This window comes from Stylophora pistillata, chromosome 4, assembly GCF_964205215.1.
Source record: "Stylophora pistillata chromosome 4, jaStyPist1.2, whole genome shotgun sequence".
Lineage (NCBI taxonomy): Eukaryota > Metazoa > Cnidaria > Anthozoa > Scleractinia > Pocilloporidae > Stylophora > Stylophora pistillata.
Genome location: NC_142522.1, coordinates 23,226,399 through 23,242,838, shown reverse-complemented (window position 1 = coordinate 23,242,838; position 16,440 = coordinate 23,226,399). Strand labels below are relative to the sequence as shown.

At 37.8% G+C, this 16,440-nt stretch overlaps 1 pseudogene; it reads right to left on the bottom strand.

Annotated features, from left to right (window-relative positions):
- Positions 1-1,465: 1,465 nt before the first annotated feature.
- On the bottom strand, positions 1,466-6,412 carry LOC148732920 (uncharacterized; annotated as a pseudogene).
- Between the last annotated feature and the right edge of the window lie 10,028 nt (positions 6,413-16,440).

Sequence of the window (16,440 nt, the reverse complement as noted above, 5' to 3'; positions counted from 1 at the left end):
ACCACACTCAAGTATACATTTTGTGATGGTCGACACGGGTGGAAAAGAAAATGGGAGCCAAAAAATGTGTAACCAATCGATTTATAGTGGTGAGGATTCGGAAAGAACTACGACTAGGCCCATTTAAGAAGAAACAGAGCGAGTGGGAATAGTCGGTACCAATGGGATTCGGAGACGAGAAGAAAAAAAATTCGATGAATACGTGTTGTTTTTTCGACGTTGGGCGTTGTTAAACCCACGCGTGGATGGTGAAGGAGGTAAGTGAAGCGGTCGTTTTTGGAGTCTTTATAATAACTATTCTATAAGCTTTTTTCTCATTATGCCACAGTTTTCAAAACATGGGTCAATCTGAACGAGTGAAAGGCTCAACAAGATACTTTCTGGTGTTCTATCTAAGCAGCTGGTGATAACAAGATGTTGACCACGCTTTCATGAATGCAATCAATGACCCCCGTTTGGGGATTCTTAAGAGAGTGTCTCTGTAAGAGCGATCCGGTCGATTTTGCTTGAGACACAGACTACGCTCATTGCTTGTGTGTTTCAAGACATATGTGTACCTCTACTGAAACCACAATCCGTTTGATCGGATCTCGTTGTTTTTCAGAGTTCTACGGAAATTAAATTTCACCCGAGCAAAGGCCTGTCGTGACACTTTTCAAGACTTTAATTTGAGACAACTTTGGAGGACTATTAAAAAAAACTACGGCACTCAGCGAAAAACAAATACCACAGCCATGCATATTAACTCTATCTTATCCATCGAGGCGACTTTCGTGAACATCACATTTCAATCAAGGAAACAGGAAGACTTGAATGACACCTTATCGGTTCGCTTAAGTCACACACGCGAAAACTGATCAAATCCAAGGTAAACTTTTGAAAAGGGAGGCGTTCTTACGTGGCTGGTACCCGTTTTCATCTTTTTGATGGTTTGTAACATTGAAAGAATACAACAAAAGCCTGACCAAGGCCAGTTGAACACTTTTACAGGGTTGAATCATACAGTCATTAGCTATCCAAAAATAGGTGTCATTTCGTCACTAGCAGTTTCCATGGCAACGCTTTCAAAGGATTATTCAGACTCATTTCTTAGCTTATGGCTCAAATAATTTGTAACTAACCCGGTGACCCCGTGATTTTTCTTAGTGATTGCTTTCGGCACTTAAAATGGAAAATGCACAAAGATTTTAAAAAATTATATGGAGCGGAATTTCAGAAAATCTAGAAAAAGGCAATTTTCACGCATCGCAAATGTCCTTCCGTAAACTATTCTATTTTTGGTTTCTGAAGATTCCTTTCAACGTTACTTTCAAGTTGAAACAATAAAAAAAAGGGGGCACCGGACTTGTTTTCTTACAACAGCTTTCGTGAGTTTGGCAATTCCCACGCGCGTTCTCGCGCATTCAAAATCTGGATTCTATAAGACCGACATTTGCTCATGATCTGTTATAGCTACCGCTGACTATCACGTAAATCTGCACCTTTCAGAAGAGATTAGCTTAAGATCTAGTTGAAATTTCATGAAATCTCTTCTCCCTGGGCAAAGGATTTTTCAATGCGCTTCCTGTTACTGCTTTGCTGCACGTAACGCTTCACAGCTCTTTCAAATCCAAAACACCAGAAATTGTCTGGTGCTGAAAATCTCAGAATGCCTTCAGGTAAATGTGTCAAGTTATGTAGGTTTATAACACATGTGTTAGCTCCATACTGCTCTTCACATGAAATGCAATACCTCCAAGCAAGGCATCTAAAGTTCTCAATCATATCCTCAGTCCAGCCATTTCTCCCTGAGTTGAAGACAAACTCTACCATTCTTGGGACAGGTGCCCACAGCTTCAATTCATTCTCAGGAAGTAATCCATTTAACACAAATTCTGATGTCGGAAAAGCCAGTTTCTGGTACTCCTCCGCTTTAAGAGAAAATAATTACAGCCACTGAAGTGTAAGTGCGAGGGTCCTTAAAATATTTATTAGTAATTACCACTTATTGCTAAGTGTCAGTCCTAAAATTAGTTTTAGTTTGTCAGTTGGTAAAACCTGACTTGTATCTGGCAACTACATTTATGGGAGGACAAAATTCTATACAGAAATATTATTATACCGGAAATAGTATTAAAGTTCCAGAATTACATGACTGTTCATAGCCTTTAAAAGATAAAAGTAGTACTAAAAGCATTATCAGATACAATGAATATATGAAGTTCATATATTTTGAACTGCGGTATTAGACACGTATGATGCACGATCCTCGCAGTAGATAGCGCCATTTATGCAATAGCGAAAATCAGACCTGTAAAAAAAAAAATAATAAATAAAAATCAGGCCTATACGGGATTCGAACCACTGACCTCTGCGATACTAGTGCAGCACTCTACCAATTGAGCTAACAGGCCAACTGTGATTAAGCCGTTAAGTTGATTATTAATAAACCCGTGAAAGTGTTAAATCAGATACAATGAATATATGAAGTTCATATATTTTGAACTGCGGTGTTAGATACGTATGTTGCACGATCCTTGCAGTAGATAGCGCTATTTCTGCAATAGCGAAAATCAGACCTGAAAAAAATCAGGCCTGTACGGGATTCGAACCACTGAACCACGGTCAGTGGTTTGAATCCCGTACAGGCCTGATTTTTTTCAGGTCTGATTTTTGCTATTGCATAAATAGCGCTATCTACTGCGAGGATCGTGCATCATACGTAAAAGCATTATGTTAATTAATGGCAAGCAGTCCTTTTATTGCCAGAGTAACGTAACAGAAAACTTATAGATGTGCTTACATGTCCAGTAACCCATTGAATCAGTATCCAAAGGTAAATGAGATGCACGATAATCTGCAAAATAAAATGTGACTTTATTATTGTGTTCTGCAAAACTAAATAACCAATTATCAAATCTCTGGCATTAAGTCAAAAACTATCTTCACTTGAAATGAAGGTTAAATACACACTATTTCCCGTTAACCAATGTTTGTTTCATAGTTTCAAACATTTTCATTAAGTTTCAAGTTTTTACATGTACCTTTGGTCCATGTCATTTTTGCCAAGTTCGTGTCAAAGTCTTTTTTATTGAAAGCGCCATTAGAAATCCATCGCTTAATGTTATTCTTGCTTACATTGAGAGGCAACAGGTGCATAGCATCAAAGACTGTGTCCCTGAGAACATCAAATAAAGGCCATAAAGCCTGTGAAGAATTGATAACCCCAGCAGACCATTTTCCTTGCTTATTTTTTGGAAATAGGGGGGTCTTTCTTCTTCTTCTAATAACTTCATCACCGGCAATTCTTCCTCAAGCAACCTTTTTGGGTAAGGGTATCTGTATCGCTTCCTAAAGTTTAAGTAGTAGTTGTGATTATGTTCACCCAGCCATGTACCTACAGTAAACATGCATTAACCATTACACCTAGTTAACAGACGTGCTTGCAATACTTTTATTAACATATTATGTAGACTGACAAGGATGGGTATCACAGTTCAGTTCAGTTCAGTTGAGTTTATTACCTCTTCACACATGTCTTGCAAATAAAGATGTGCGCTAACTGCAGATAACTGGAGTTAGTTTAAACTTTCAACACCTACCGCATATATGACACCTTCGATATCCTTTCCTGCCTCTGGACAGCACCCTTTGTCTTACAAACTTCGCACTGTGCAGGATGGTCTCCCGTCCAAAGCAGTATAATGTGCCGAATTATGATGTTGGCCGGTGGAAAATCTGGAAGTGATCCTGCATAATTCCCTTCGTATCCTAGAAAAAAAAACATTTTAGTTAGAAGTTTTAGGTTGGAGTTAGTTTTACTGTGAAACAATCATGTCACTCAACAACTTGGTCCACCTAAAGTGCCAAATCATTATCCAGCTTGTACTGTCTGAAATTTTCTTAAACTTTTTTGTTTTGTCAGCATAATATTCCTAACAGAGTAGCCAAGCTTCTGTCATTTAATTCACCTATCAAAAACAAATCCCCCTTTAAAGGTGTCTTCTCTTAACTCCTTCAGAAGGTGACAAGAGCCTACTGTTCACACATAAATAACTATCAAAAGAGAAAGCGTACCTTCAATACTGAATCCAGTTTCAATATCACTGACTAGGGGCTCAAGAAAAGGATCAATACTGTTTGGCTGTGCGTCAGGAAGGTCATAAGATGGCACAAATCCTACTGTGTAAACTTCCTCTGTCTGTAAGCGGTCTTCCTTTGACATTGTGTCATTGTGACATTGTGTCGTCGTTCCGACTAAGGGCTAACGCTCGAAACGTCAACTTTTATAATCGTAACGGTGGCCAATTTGCCATTTCAACTTTGTTGATATATTCAAACAATTTCGTTACCCTCACCGACGCAGCCCCAAACAGTTTCTTTAGACACTATCAGCCTTTATTCCTTTGAAATTGTTGCCACCGACACATCTATTGCACCTAATCCTTAAACAAGTAAATGCTGTGGTTCAAATTCTCTTTGGTTTGAAAGTTTTACAAACCAGATTAATTGGCACTTTCCTTTAGCTCAGATTATAAATACATTTATTACACGACTCGGGCAGTCAGAGGGCCAATAACTAAAATCAACCAATCAAAATGCTCTATTGCCGGTCAATATTCTCTCAGTATTGGACCGGGCACTGTCCCGAATGGTCCCGAATGATACCGCACTTGTGTCCCTTTGAACTTCAGTCGTATAATAAATCTCTTATTAATCAAGCTTGCTCTGGACCGTACTGGAAGAATATCGGCCCTCGGTCTTTTTTCTAAGGACCTCGCTGCACTCGGTCCGTACTGTCAAGACCTCGGGCCGATATTCTCCCAGTACGGCCCTCGCGCTTGGTTGATAAGATATATGTATTTCAAGTAATAGATCAAACATGAGGAAGACTGTTTTCTGTTTTCGGAGAAGTAGGTTGGAAAAACGAGGCGCAGCTAAGTTTTTTTTTTAACCAACTTCAGGGTGTTTGCAAATAGGAGGAAATACTGTTTTGAGTGTTTGATATAGCTTCTCAAACCATTGATAATTCTTGGAGAAATTCGAAGCAAAAGTTCACAAAATTAATGATAATTAAGATCACATTTCTAAACATCTTTCACGGTAGTGATTTGCTTTGTTTCAGCTTGATGAATTATTAATAAGTTTGAGAATGGTTATAAAAAAAAAATTTAAATCAGAAGAAACCTTAAAACTGCAACAAAATTACATAAGATGTCAGTTGGCAGCACTTAGTGGAACCAAGCAGTCTAGTAACAAAGCTATGCAAAAATTACAGGGAATTGCACTTTAATGTTCTGTCCAAGGGCACCCTTTCAGAAATGCCTGGATCTGCCCCGGAGTGTAAGGTAATTGAAAAAACTCACAAGTTATCTGACGTCTATATCTAGGGTCTTGAGTACTTGGAAAATAATTATTTTAATACAAATTATCTTAATTCTATAAACCATATATACATCTGTGTGTCTGCAGCGTATGTCACACTTTTCATTCAAGCTGTATCATCAACAATGGGGGGAGTGTACTGGGTAAGATTTGAATAGTACATGCAATACAATAATTGCCTTACCAGTGCTGCGTGATTTCTTTCCAAAGGGCTGAAAGCCATCCCAGTGTCCTTAAAATTATACACAATAAAAAAATCTATTGTTTTCATTAACTTGAAAGAGAAAAATTGGGTAAAAGCCTAAACCAACATAATGAAAATAGCACCACTTAAATTACAATGGAGGTGGTAATTAAAAATAGTATCGTTGTCTTGACCAAAACAGATAATAAATAAACATGACAAAGATCATAATTTTATAAGTGTGTAAGACAGCTAAATGTACATTCATTTTATTATAATTATTATTTTTTACACATTGAGCATTTTATCATAAACTACCTTACCTATGTAGGCGATGTTTCTTGGGTCACCATTCACAAACACAGGTCGATGAAGAAATTTGGTACAGCAATTCTCACAATACAGTTCTTGATGTCCATCAGGCAGAGTAGGGGCTTGCAATACATCAGCACCACTCAAAACATTCTTGCAACCATCTCTTTTACATATTGTGGGCAAACACCAACTACTACCTGGATCCCAGAACCATACCAGTTCAGCAAATCTAGTTCCATCCCAGACCTCCTTCTTAATTTCCCAGCCATTTCTATTAATCCAGTGTTCTTTTTCTAACCAATGAGCTGTCATTTTTAGGCACATGTCTGGGTCTGCTGTCCATAGCTTAACTTTTCCATGCAATCCAAGATAGCAGTACTTAATGATTCCTACTTCTCCACAGAGGCGACACGTTTCAGTTGCAGACTGCATGATGTCCCAGTGATGCTTATGACTCGCACTCAAGCAAATGAAATATTCATGAGCATCTTCATAGCCTATATCCTTGAGATACTTTTTTGCTCCTCCCCAGTCCTTAGGCCATGAACATTTCATTTTGTGATCATCTTCATCAATATCTTTCCCTCTGCAGTACATTCGGTGCGCATAGCATAGCAGGTCTGTAAATGTAGATAGAGAAGCACCTGTTTTTGCACCAAGTTCAACTGCTTCAAAAGTGCCCTTTACAATTGTATACTTTAACTTCTGGCCTTCAGTTCCAGTAGCAGCTATTACACTGTCATTCCCACTGTCAAGATGTCCAAACTTATCAGTCTTATCATTTTGATGCTCTAATTCTTCAGTGGTTATTCCAGTGGATGGATCTACCAAAAATAATTGAATTAAATTTAAAAAATAATTACTTTTGATATTCTGCATGACTCATGATACCCGTTTGGTTTTGTTTTGTGTGTATGTTGTGGTTCAATTTTATCCTTGCTTCCAATTTTAATTTCGTTTGTTTCAAAGTCATTATTATACATTACCATACCCAAAGACAATAGGAATATAAAATTTGAACTTGGGAAAAAAATTGACCACAGAAAATACATGCAATTGCAAATGGTCACGAGCAGAAGAGAAGTATACAAGAGCACTGCTCCTTTGATTAACACTTTTCAGAGAAACTTGGGTTTGGTGACCAACAGTGGAAAAAAGCCGGGAAAATAAAACACTTCAGTGAATTATATTCTATTTAATTCGTGCGCTTTAAACACTTAGCGTGCTCGCGGTCGATTTAAGTGAACTGGAGTTCACGAGTTCCAGGTAAGTGATTGTACGGTGGCTCTCAAGGGCCATCCACCTACAAAAATTTTCATGACTTTATCGCGCAATAAGTTTTGCTAAGTCCATTCATTCAAAAAATTTGCAATCAACATTATCGCGCGATAGAACAACTTATTGCGCGATAGAGTGTTCTATCCCGCGATAGAACAACTTATCGCGCGATAGAACAACTTATCGCCCGATAGAACAACTTATCGCGAGATAAAACAACTTATCGCGCGATAAAACAACTTATCGCGCGATAGAACAACTTATCACGCGATAGAACAACTTATCGCGCGATAGAACAACTTATCGTGCGATAGAAAAACTTATCGCGCGATAAGTTGTTCTATCGCGCGATAAGTAGTTCTATCGGGCGACAAGTAGTTCTATCGCGCGATAAGTTGTTCTATCGCGCGAGAAGTTGTTCTCTCGCGTGATAAGTAGTTCCATCAAGCGATAAGTTGTTCTATCGCGCGATAGAACGCTCTATCGCGCAATAAGTTGTTCTTTCGCGCGATAAGTAGTTCTATCGCGCGATAAGTTGTTCTATTGCGCGATAAGTTGTTTTATCGCGCGATAAGTTTATCTATCGCGCGATAATGTTGATTGCAAATTTTTTGAATGAATGGACTTAGCAAAACTTATCGCGAGATAAAGTCATGAAAATTTTTGTAGGTGGATGGCCCTTGAGAGCCACCGTATGATTGCATTATAGTTGGAATGCCTTTCAATATATTCTACTTGCGACTCCATCTAGCAAACTAGAAAATTAAATTCTTTTTCCGATGAGTTTTAACACATACCTTCCAAGGAATCTGTGTGTACATGTGAGCCGGTAAGTGAGGTGAAATCACTATTTGCTTCACGTTCACTAACCTCAGTTCAGCCACCGTTTATTCTAAACTCTCCAAACAGTAATGAGCATGCTCGACTTAGAGGAGCTCCTAAAGACACCACCATCAGCAGCAGTGAATTTGTTCCCAGGGGAAGAGGAATGTAGACGACCTGAAAACAATATACCACTTTAAAAAGAATGGAAAGAATGAAAAGAAGAGGGAACAGACTGTTAAGAGTCAAGTAATTTAGTTAATGTTCCTCCTTTCTGTCATATATGTATTTCCGTGATGCTAAAAAAAATAAACTTTCAAATCTATTTATGACAAATGGTCTTTCTATTGGACTAGGAAAATATTGCGTTGGCAACAAGACATCGAGATGATAACGACAGATCATAAGAAAAACTTTAGAACTGTACTGCTTTTTACGTTCGGACAGCTATGGAGAATTTTAGATCAGATTTCCAGATGACTCTTATCCTTGCCAATCCACCCTAATCAAATCCTATCAACTCCAGTTCATTACAATCCTCCCAGACTCACTCCAATCCACAATAGTCAGGACCAATTTTCTCCAATCTATCTTAATCCACGCATATTTACCCCAGCTATGATGAAAAAAAAGAAACAATATATGACAAGCCAAAGTAAGGTCTGTATAGCATATATGGGTGCATATCTCGTTGAAATATTGCGTTCCCGTCAAAATCGCTCAAAACAAATACCTGTCTGAAGGTTCTAATGGCAAAGTATTTCCTCTTCACTTTCGACCAGATCACGTCCTTTTTTCATTGAACTTAGTTTCCTGCTTTGTTTCATGGCAAAAATATGGGAGAAGAGAATCTGTATGAAGTTCGAAATAATGCAATTAATTAAGTTCAAACTTAAGTCATATTTGAATTTCATCAGTCCTCAAGTTTAGAGCAACGTACTATATTTTGGTGGTACATTTTAAGTTTTTGATATAAACATTTTCCGACAAAGTATATGAAAGACAATCAGGTAAAATAACTGACACTAAGTACTCTCGTCTATTCTTATTTTTGTTTTGAGACAATGGAAATCACAAGATGAAAACGTATCAAAAACATGAAATTAAACTATTGGTAGAGGTTGCCCACAGGTAATATAACCAAGCATCAATTCCAAACTGATTGATAGAGAATTGTAAATTGATAAAAAATAATAGAGGAAAAATAAATAATCGGGTACAAAACAAAAATATCACATGCCACGTTGGCTCGCTCACTCCTCAGAAACAAGTTTAAAAAGATCAGTACAACTGAAACAAAATATGTCGAACCAACTTTGTGATCAATGTTCAAAAGTACGACGGATACGCATTTGGCGACGACAGGAATCTTTTCAGGGGATGTCATTTAAAGCTTCTGGCGATGCTAGGATATTCTTATCACATGCTGAGTTATCAACCGCTGGGAACAATTGTGAACTTTTCCATTGTGTTTTTTTGCTCACCAAAGGCCGCTATGAAAGGAAATTCTACCTGAGCCCTTGTTCCACGTTTCTGAACTTTTTCGTGCCTTTCCATGCTGTAGGTCACAATTTTGAAAGTAGAAGATTTGCGTAACAATGGATGACTTTGGATTTTCGTTATTCGCTGCCTCTTCAGCTCCCAGAGCTTTAATAACTTGAGCATGACCAAACCTTTCATCTCCAAGCAATCGGGAACCGTTCTTCTTCTTCTTCTTGAAAATTGGCAGGCAGCGAAACATTCTAGACTTTTTTTTAACGTGTTTAATGATGGGTGCTCTTGATTTGCTGAATACAGTTAAGTAATCGATGACGATAAGAATGTTTTCAGCAACAGTGACTATGCAACACTGGTGGTATGGTTTTAACCACAGGTGGCCCAAGCTCTGTCACAGGCCCTTTCACAGTGAATAATTAAAGACTTTGTATAGTGGTTTAGTTGGACTTGCTTTTCAGCTCCTTAAATGTAAAGCTGTGTGAAATAATCAAAGAAATAAAGTCTTACCTTCGTAGAGAGTAGTCTGTGTTATTCTCCTCGCGATTTGAGGCCGTTTTGATGTGTTTTAGCTTGACGCCCTAAATTACCTTGCATAAAATACGGAAAGGTCGGAAACTTCTGTTGACACATGCTCGCCAAAATCGCTCGAAAACAACACTTAAATACTTTCCCTCAAATCAAAACTCGGCAGCACGAAAGCCAAATAGTTTCCCTTTAAGTTCACCGAATAAAATCCACAAAAGTCGGTTTATCGAGCAACCAATCCAGCGAGAATTTCAAATTAACGGCCGTTCGGAATTCTTCTAATGCGCGGAAGGAACTTCTTGTACAGCTGAGAGACCGTTAATGCGCGGTCAACCTGGAACCTAATCAATTCTCTCTCAACGGGTCCTCCCCATAGTCTTCTAACACATTCTAAGGTACCCCGGGTAAACTCATCGGCTTGACTAGATCGTCGATACCGTCCATCTTCACTGTTTTCAATGGATTTTTATAAATATCCTCTTACCCGGGGTACCGCTTTTTTCGTCGGAAATAAGTTCTTTAATTAGTCCTCTTTCACTGGAACTTGTTTTTTCGAAAAGATGATTTTTAGAAATTTACTGCGCATTGTGTTTGGTTTCTTGGTTTCTCCAAAATTTTGACTTTTCACAGGCACGTGTTACACTTAAGTGTCAATGGGTTTAATCTATACTGAATGAATTTTTGGCTAAAAATTTTTAATATAAGTAAAGAAATTTTATTGCAAAAATTTCACTTGTTGAGAGCTCCACTTTTAGGCTTGGCTAAATCTATATATTAGATGTTGATGTAGTCTTTGATTGTAGTAACAGGGATAAAGACCGATTAAGATATAGTGAATATAATATGTGACGCGAATCATTTTATGTGGAGGTAGCGTGGCCGAGTGGTCAGTGTGTCGGACTCGCAATCCGTTGCTCCCGGGTTCGAGTCCCGCTCTGACCACTACCTGGATTTGTTTCACGGTAGCTCCAAGTTCAAATCCTCGGCCATGCTTGTAAGTAGCCAACTGGTTTGCCTCCGGACAGCTGGGATTCTTAACAATGTTATGTTCAATTTGAATTATTTGTTTATAGCTGAAATTTCAGTTCTGCTATTGCTGCCCGTGATCAAAGATCTTAGTCACCCTCCTACACTATACAGACCTCGAAGCCGGAAAATAACGTAAATTTATCAACAGACATCGAATCGTTAATTACGCAACTGGTTTAGGAATAAACCAGTGTAACTTTTCTCCTTTATTAAGTCTCCGTTCTCTAAGATCGCCGATACTGTTTCACAGTTGAAATCTCAGAGACTGCGAATTATGATTACACCTCACATTTTTTATAATCACACTCTCCAAATCTCTCCCTGCTAACCTTATGAAATGAATTTCCATAAATCGATAGCTAGAAGTAAACTTAATCTTAGTGTAAGTGCCTTACCATCTTACAGCTGTTAAACCTTTTAACCTTTGCTGGTGATTTAAACTGATAACGCGTGTAAAAGCGACTTTCGAAACGATGTAAGGAACAATTTTCGCTCTCCTCAGTCATTTTGAGCCTACTCTTGAGCCTCACAAAGAGTTCGTATTCAATTCTCTACACATCTGGACTTGGTAAGTGACCGTGACACATTTGAAAAAGGAATAGCTTTTACGGTTAAATTTTTTTAACAACTAACGGTTGAAATTTGTCAATTGTAACGCCTAACGGCTAACGGTTCACCCATTGAGAACCTCTTGTAATTGGCACTAAGGAAACTCATCATAGTCTCACTTGCGAAACACCGGGAGATCTACACCACGCATATATATATATATAACTGCAGAAGTGTAAGTGTAAAACGATGAAACATGAAGCAAACTTCTCACTGTTCCAGCTTTAATGAAGCGACGTTTCGGCCTTCGGCCTTCTTCAGGTGGAACGTATTTACATAGAAATTGAAAACTAAAAACTAAAAATCCTAGTAGGTTTACAGAATGACCTGAATTTATACTAAACGTAAGAAATAAAAATAGCATTGCGTAATGCATTCCAGACCTAAATAATAGGATATAATAATGAGTAAAAGGCAAGAATGTGCAATAGGCGAAATAACCACGAATGGTTGCGAAGAACTCAAATACATTGTGTAAATGATGCCCTAATTAAGTATTATAGCAGACGCGTCTGAATTCGCGTCTTTTGTTAAGTCCGTGGAGACTGAGTGTACATAGTTGTGCGGTCCAGTAGGCCTCTCTCGTAAGTAATAATCTATCAATATAAGCTGCGTCCCCTTGGCTGATAATTTTCTCAATAACAATAAAATTAATTTCAGAAATTTCGTGTTTGGTACAATTGAAGTGGACTGCAAGCTCGCACGTTTTTTTGTTTGTTCGCATAGATGACTTGTGATTACGAAAACGCACTTTGAATTCAGTGGAAGTAGAACCCACGTATTGTAAATTGCGTTTCTTGCACGAGGCCAAGTAAACAACACTTCTGGAAGAGCAAGACAGGTTTTGGCAAATCTTATAGGTTCGGCCTGTGGAAAAACTCTTAAATTTGGAATCTTGAATTAAAAATTTCTTGCAAAGGTCGCATCTAGAGGAGCATTTAAAACAACCTCCCGTTTCCTTCTCTGCCTGACTAACTTTCCCACCCATACAAAATCTAGAAGGCGCCAAAATGTCTTTAAGGTTTTTGGTACGGCGATATGCTGGAAAAATGGATTTTGATGGAAAAATTTCCAATAACTAAGGTGATGATCTTAAGAGATGAGCATGCTTTTGGATAACCCTCTGAATATCAGGGAGGATAGGACTGTAGTCGAGGACTAACGGAAATACTTTTTTGTTGGACTTGACATTTTTCTTGAGGAGTAATGATTTTTCAATTCTCAACGCTCTGTCGAATTGATTGTCTACCAAATCTGCATTATAACCCTGGGATTTAAGATACCCTTTATATTCAATACATCTCCTGTAAAGGGACTCGTCCGTAGAACAATTACGTCTAATGCGTAAAGCAACTCCGTAGAGAATTGCCCTTTTACAGTGTGCCGGGTGCGAACTGGAAAAGGGTAAATAAAGATGGCTATCTGTAGGCTTCGCATAAATATCAATAATTATGAACCCGTATTGAAGGTGCAGTGTGAGATCCAGGACATTGAGGGTGTGCTCAGAGTACACCAGCTCAAATTTGATAGTGGGATAGAGGGAATTGATGTACTCGATGGATGGATGTCAACTGGCAGAAAACCATTGATGACCTCGATAATTTTGACAGACGAATTCGACTTGCTGTATACCATCACGGCAGAAATCCAGACGAAAACAATCACCCAGCTGATAACCGTTTCCCAACAATTCCATCCACAAGTGATTGGATGCCTCCAAAGTCGAGTTTCCCTGAGGTTGAACTTTTCTTAAACAACGTTAAGAAGGACATTTTCGAACCTAAGAACTTAAGAAAAGCCAAGGACAACCTGACGAGGGAGGAGAGATCATCCCTAGGTAAACTTAAAGCTAGTGACAATGTATTTAGAATTCAAGATAAGGGATCTAGATTTATTATTATTTCCCATAATGAGTACCAAGATAAGATGTTAAGGCAGCTTAACAATGATCTCCATTATACTAAGCTTAACCAGGACCCCACCATTGAGCATTTTGATAAAGTTAAAATTTGGGGACAGAAATGGTTTAGTGAAGGACAGATTAGTCAGGAGATTGCCACTTGGGTTGCCAATTTGGAACCAAAACCGGGGGTGCCTTTTGGCAATGTGAAGACTCACAAAGAGGGCAACCCTCTCCGCCTAATTACATCTTGCTGCGGAACGGCAATCGAAAGACTTTCTGCTTTTACTGAATTTTATCTTAAGCCTCTCGCCCAAAATCTACCCTCGTTTGTTAAAGATACCACTGATCTTATCAACAAGATCCAAACATTTAACTCTGAGAAAGGTCCTTTAACACCTGGGTGTCTGTTGGTCTCCTGGGATGTCGTGGCTATGTTTCCCAATATTGATAATAACTTAGGCATTTCAGCTGTTAGGAAAGCTCTTGATTCTAGATCGATCAAATTTCCATCCACCGAATGCATTGTCGAGGCAATCGAAATTTGTCTCCAAGCCAATAATTGACAATTTTCGAGGAAAATTTTTGTGCAAAAACATGGTACGGCTCTGGGTCCCAAAAACGCATGCAGTTATGCCGACTTGGCTATGGGATTAATTGATGAGAAAGCTAAATTTGGAGGTGGTGTGAAACCATTGTTATGGTGGAGATATAGGGATGATGTTTTCGATGTTTGGACACATGGTTTGCCTAAGTTATTAGAGTTTATCGAGTACATCAATTCCCTCTATCCCACTATCAAATTTGAGCTGGTGTACTCTGAACACACCCTCAATGTCCTGGATCTCACACTGCACCTTCAATACGGGTTCATAATTACTGATGTTTTATGCTAAGCCTACAGATAGCCATCTTTATTTACCCTTTTCTAGTTCGCACCCGGCACACTGTAAAAAGGCAATTCCCTACGGAGTTGCTTTACGCATTAGACGTAACTGTTCTATTGACGAGTCCCTTTACAAGAGATGTATTGAATATAAAGGGTATCTTAAATCCCAGGGTTATAATGCAGATTTGGTTTTTTTATTCTGTGTATATATATATATATATAAATATATATATATATATATATATATATATATACAGCCCATAGAGCTATTTATCGTGCTCATGATGGATTCCTAAGCAGTTTTTTCGCGTTGTCGAAGCTAGAAGTTTACCGTGTCAGTAAGACACTCTGAGTTTTTTCTAAGGCGGTTTAACCTCCACTGCTGGGGGTTAATTCTTACAAAGTGAAGTTAAAATTAACTAATGGATTTAATGTTTCTGAAGAAGGCGTTCGAAGGGAGGCAGTTCATTCTAAACGGGAATGAAAGAGATAATAGGATTAGGCCTCTTTCGACTTCTTTCGAATTTCAAAGTTATGAATTAAGAACTCCTAAATTAGCCGATGGAATAACTGATTTTCGGTAATAACCAATATTTATACAATTCGACTGACTTTCTCTCGTGATTTCCCCAGTTTACGAAGATCTTTTGATCTTTTGGCCCCTTTTGACCATTTTAAAGTTTTTAAGCAAGAACTGCTTACTAGACGAAAATAACAAAAAGGAACATGTTGCTGTCTGTGGAGTGTTAGATATCTAGTTCGTGTATACCGGTTAGTACGTTATCTTTCCAACATAACTAAAACTAAAAAGACTCAATAAGGTTTTGTCATTCACTGTGGTTAAATGGTCAGTTTCAATTTGTCATTAAAAGTACGTTCCTGTATTCAGGTTCTTTGGTTACATGTTTGTTTTGCAAACAATTTAAGATTTATTGAATGTCCATCGGTAAGCCTAATACCAATTGTGTGTTTCTTAATTTTTTTTTTTTTTTGAAGCACACGTAATTCACAGCAAATAAAGACCCCATTTTTAAAAATGTAACATGAAACCATACACAACTGAGATAAGTCTCGGGGGTATAGAAAATAATCGAATCTATATTTTGGTAGTTTTCCCAGCGTTGTCTATATTACAAAATTTTTGGGACCAGGTTGAGGACCGGAGATCGATTTTTATTTACAACCACAGCATTTTTCCAAACAGAAGCGGATTGAACATGTAATGACCCAGTAGAGTGCTCCTTATCTTCTCATGGTCCTTCTGCGAATGGCTAAACTCTATACTTGAAAAAAAAAAAAACCGAAACAAACAAGCAAACAAAAAAGGAAATTTGGGCTTTTGTCATTTAGTTAGTGTTTTTAATTCGTGATAATCAACACAAAAAAAAAGCTTGAGGGATGCCTGTTCGATTTAATAATGATTTTTTAAGATCCTAAGAACAACCTGTAAAGAACTGACTGCAGTAAGGTTCTCAGGCCACCAAAAGACTAAATGAGATATACCGCCAAAATACCAATGACGGGTGAACACTGTTAAAAAAAAAAAAAGACTCTCAAATATAATATTGAATTAAATTTCCGTAAATTTAAGAACTGTACTACATTTTCATTAACAAGAAACCTTTAAATTTCAATAGCAGGCCATTTCCAAGTTAGTTAAAGTAATTCTTTTTAGGTTTTCAGGGTAGTTAAATGCATGTGCGACACAGTAAATGTAAAATCGTAAAAGCCGAACTTACAAAATATGTTTCATCAGACGAAAAAACCCTTGTTCTCAGAATAAAAGTTCGCATTAAGGGAAGTCAAAACATCTTTTACTGAAGCTTTCCACGACTTTCCAAGAAAAAATCGGACGAAATTTAAAAGATAAAGCAAAAACAAAAGAGTTATAGTTTTTTATAGTTATTTTTCGAAAAAATACCGTTTCCTTTTTTAAGCTTTGAATTATTGCTGATTCCATTCTGTAATTTTCTCATTTAAAAGCTTTTAAGCAGGTGGCAAAGTTGTGTATCTGTTTCAAATAATGCT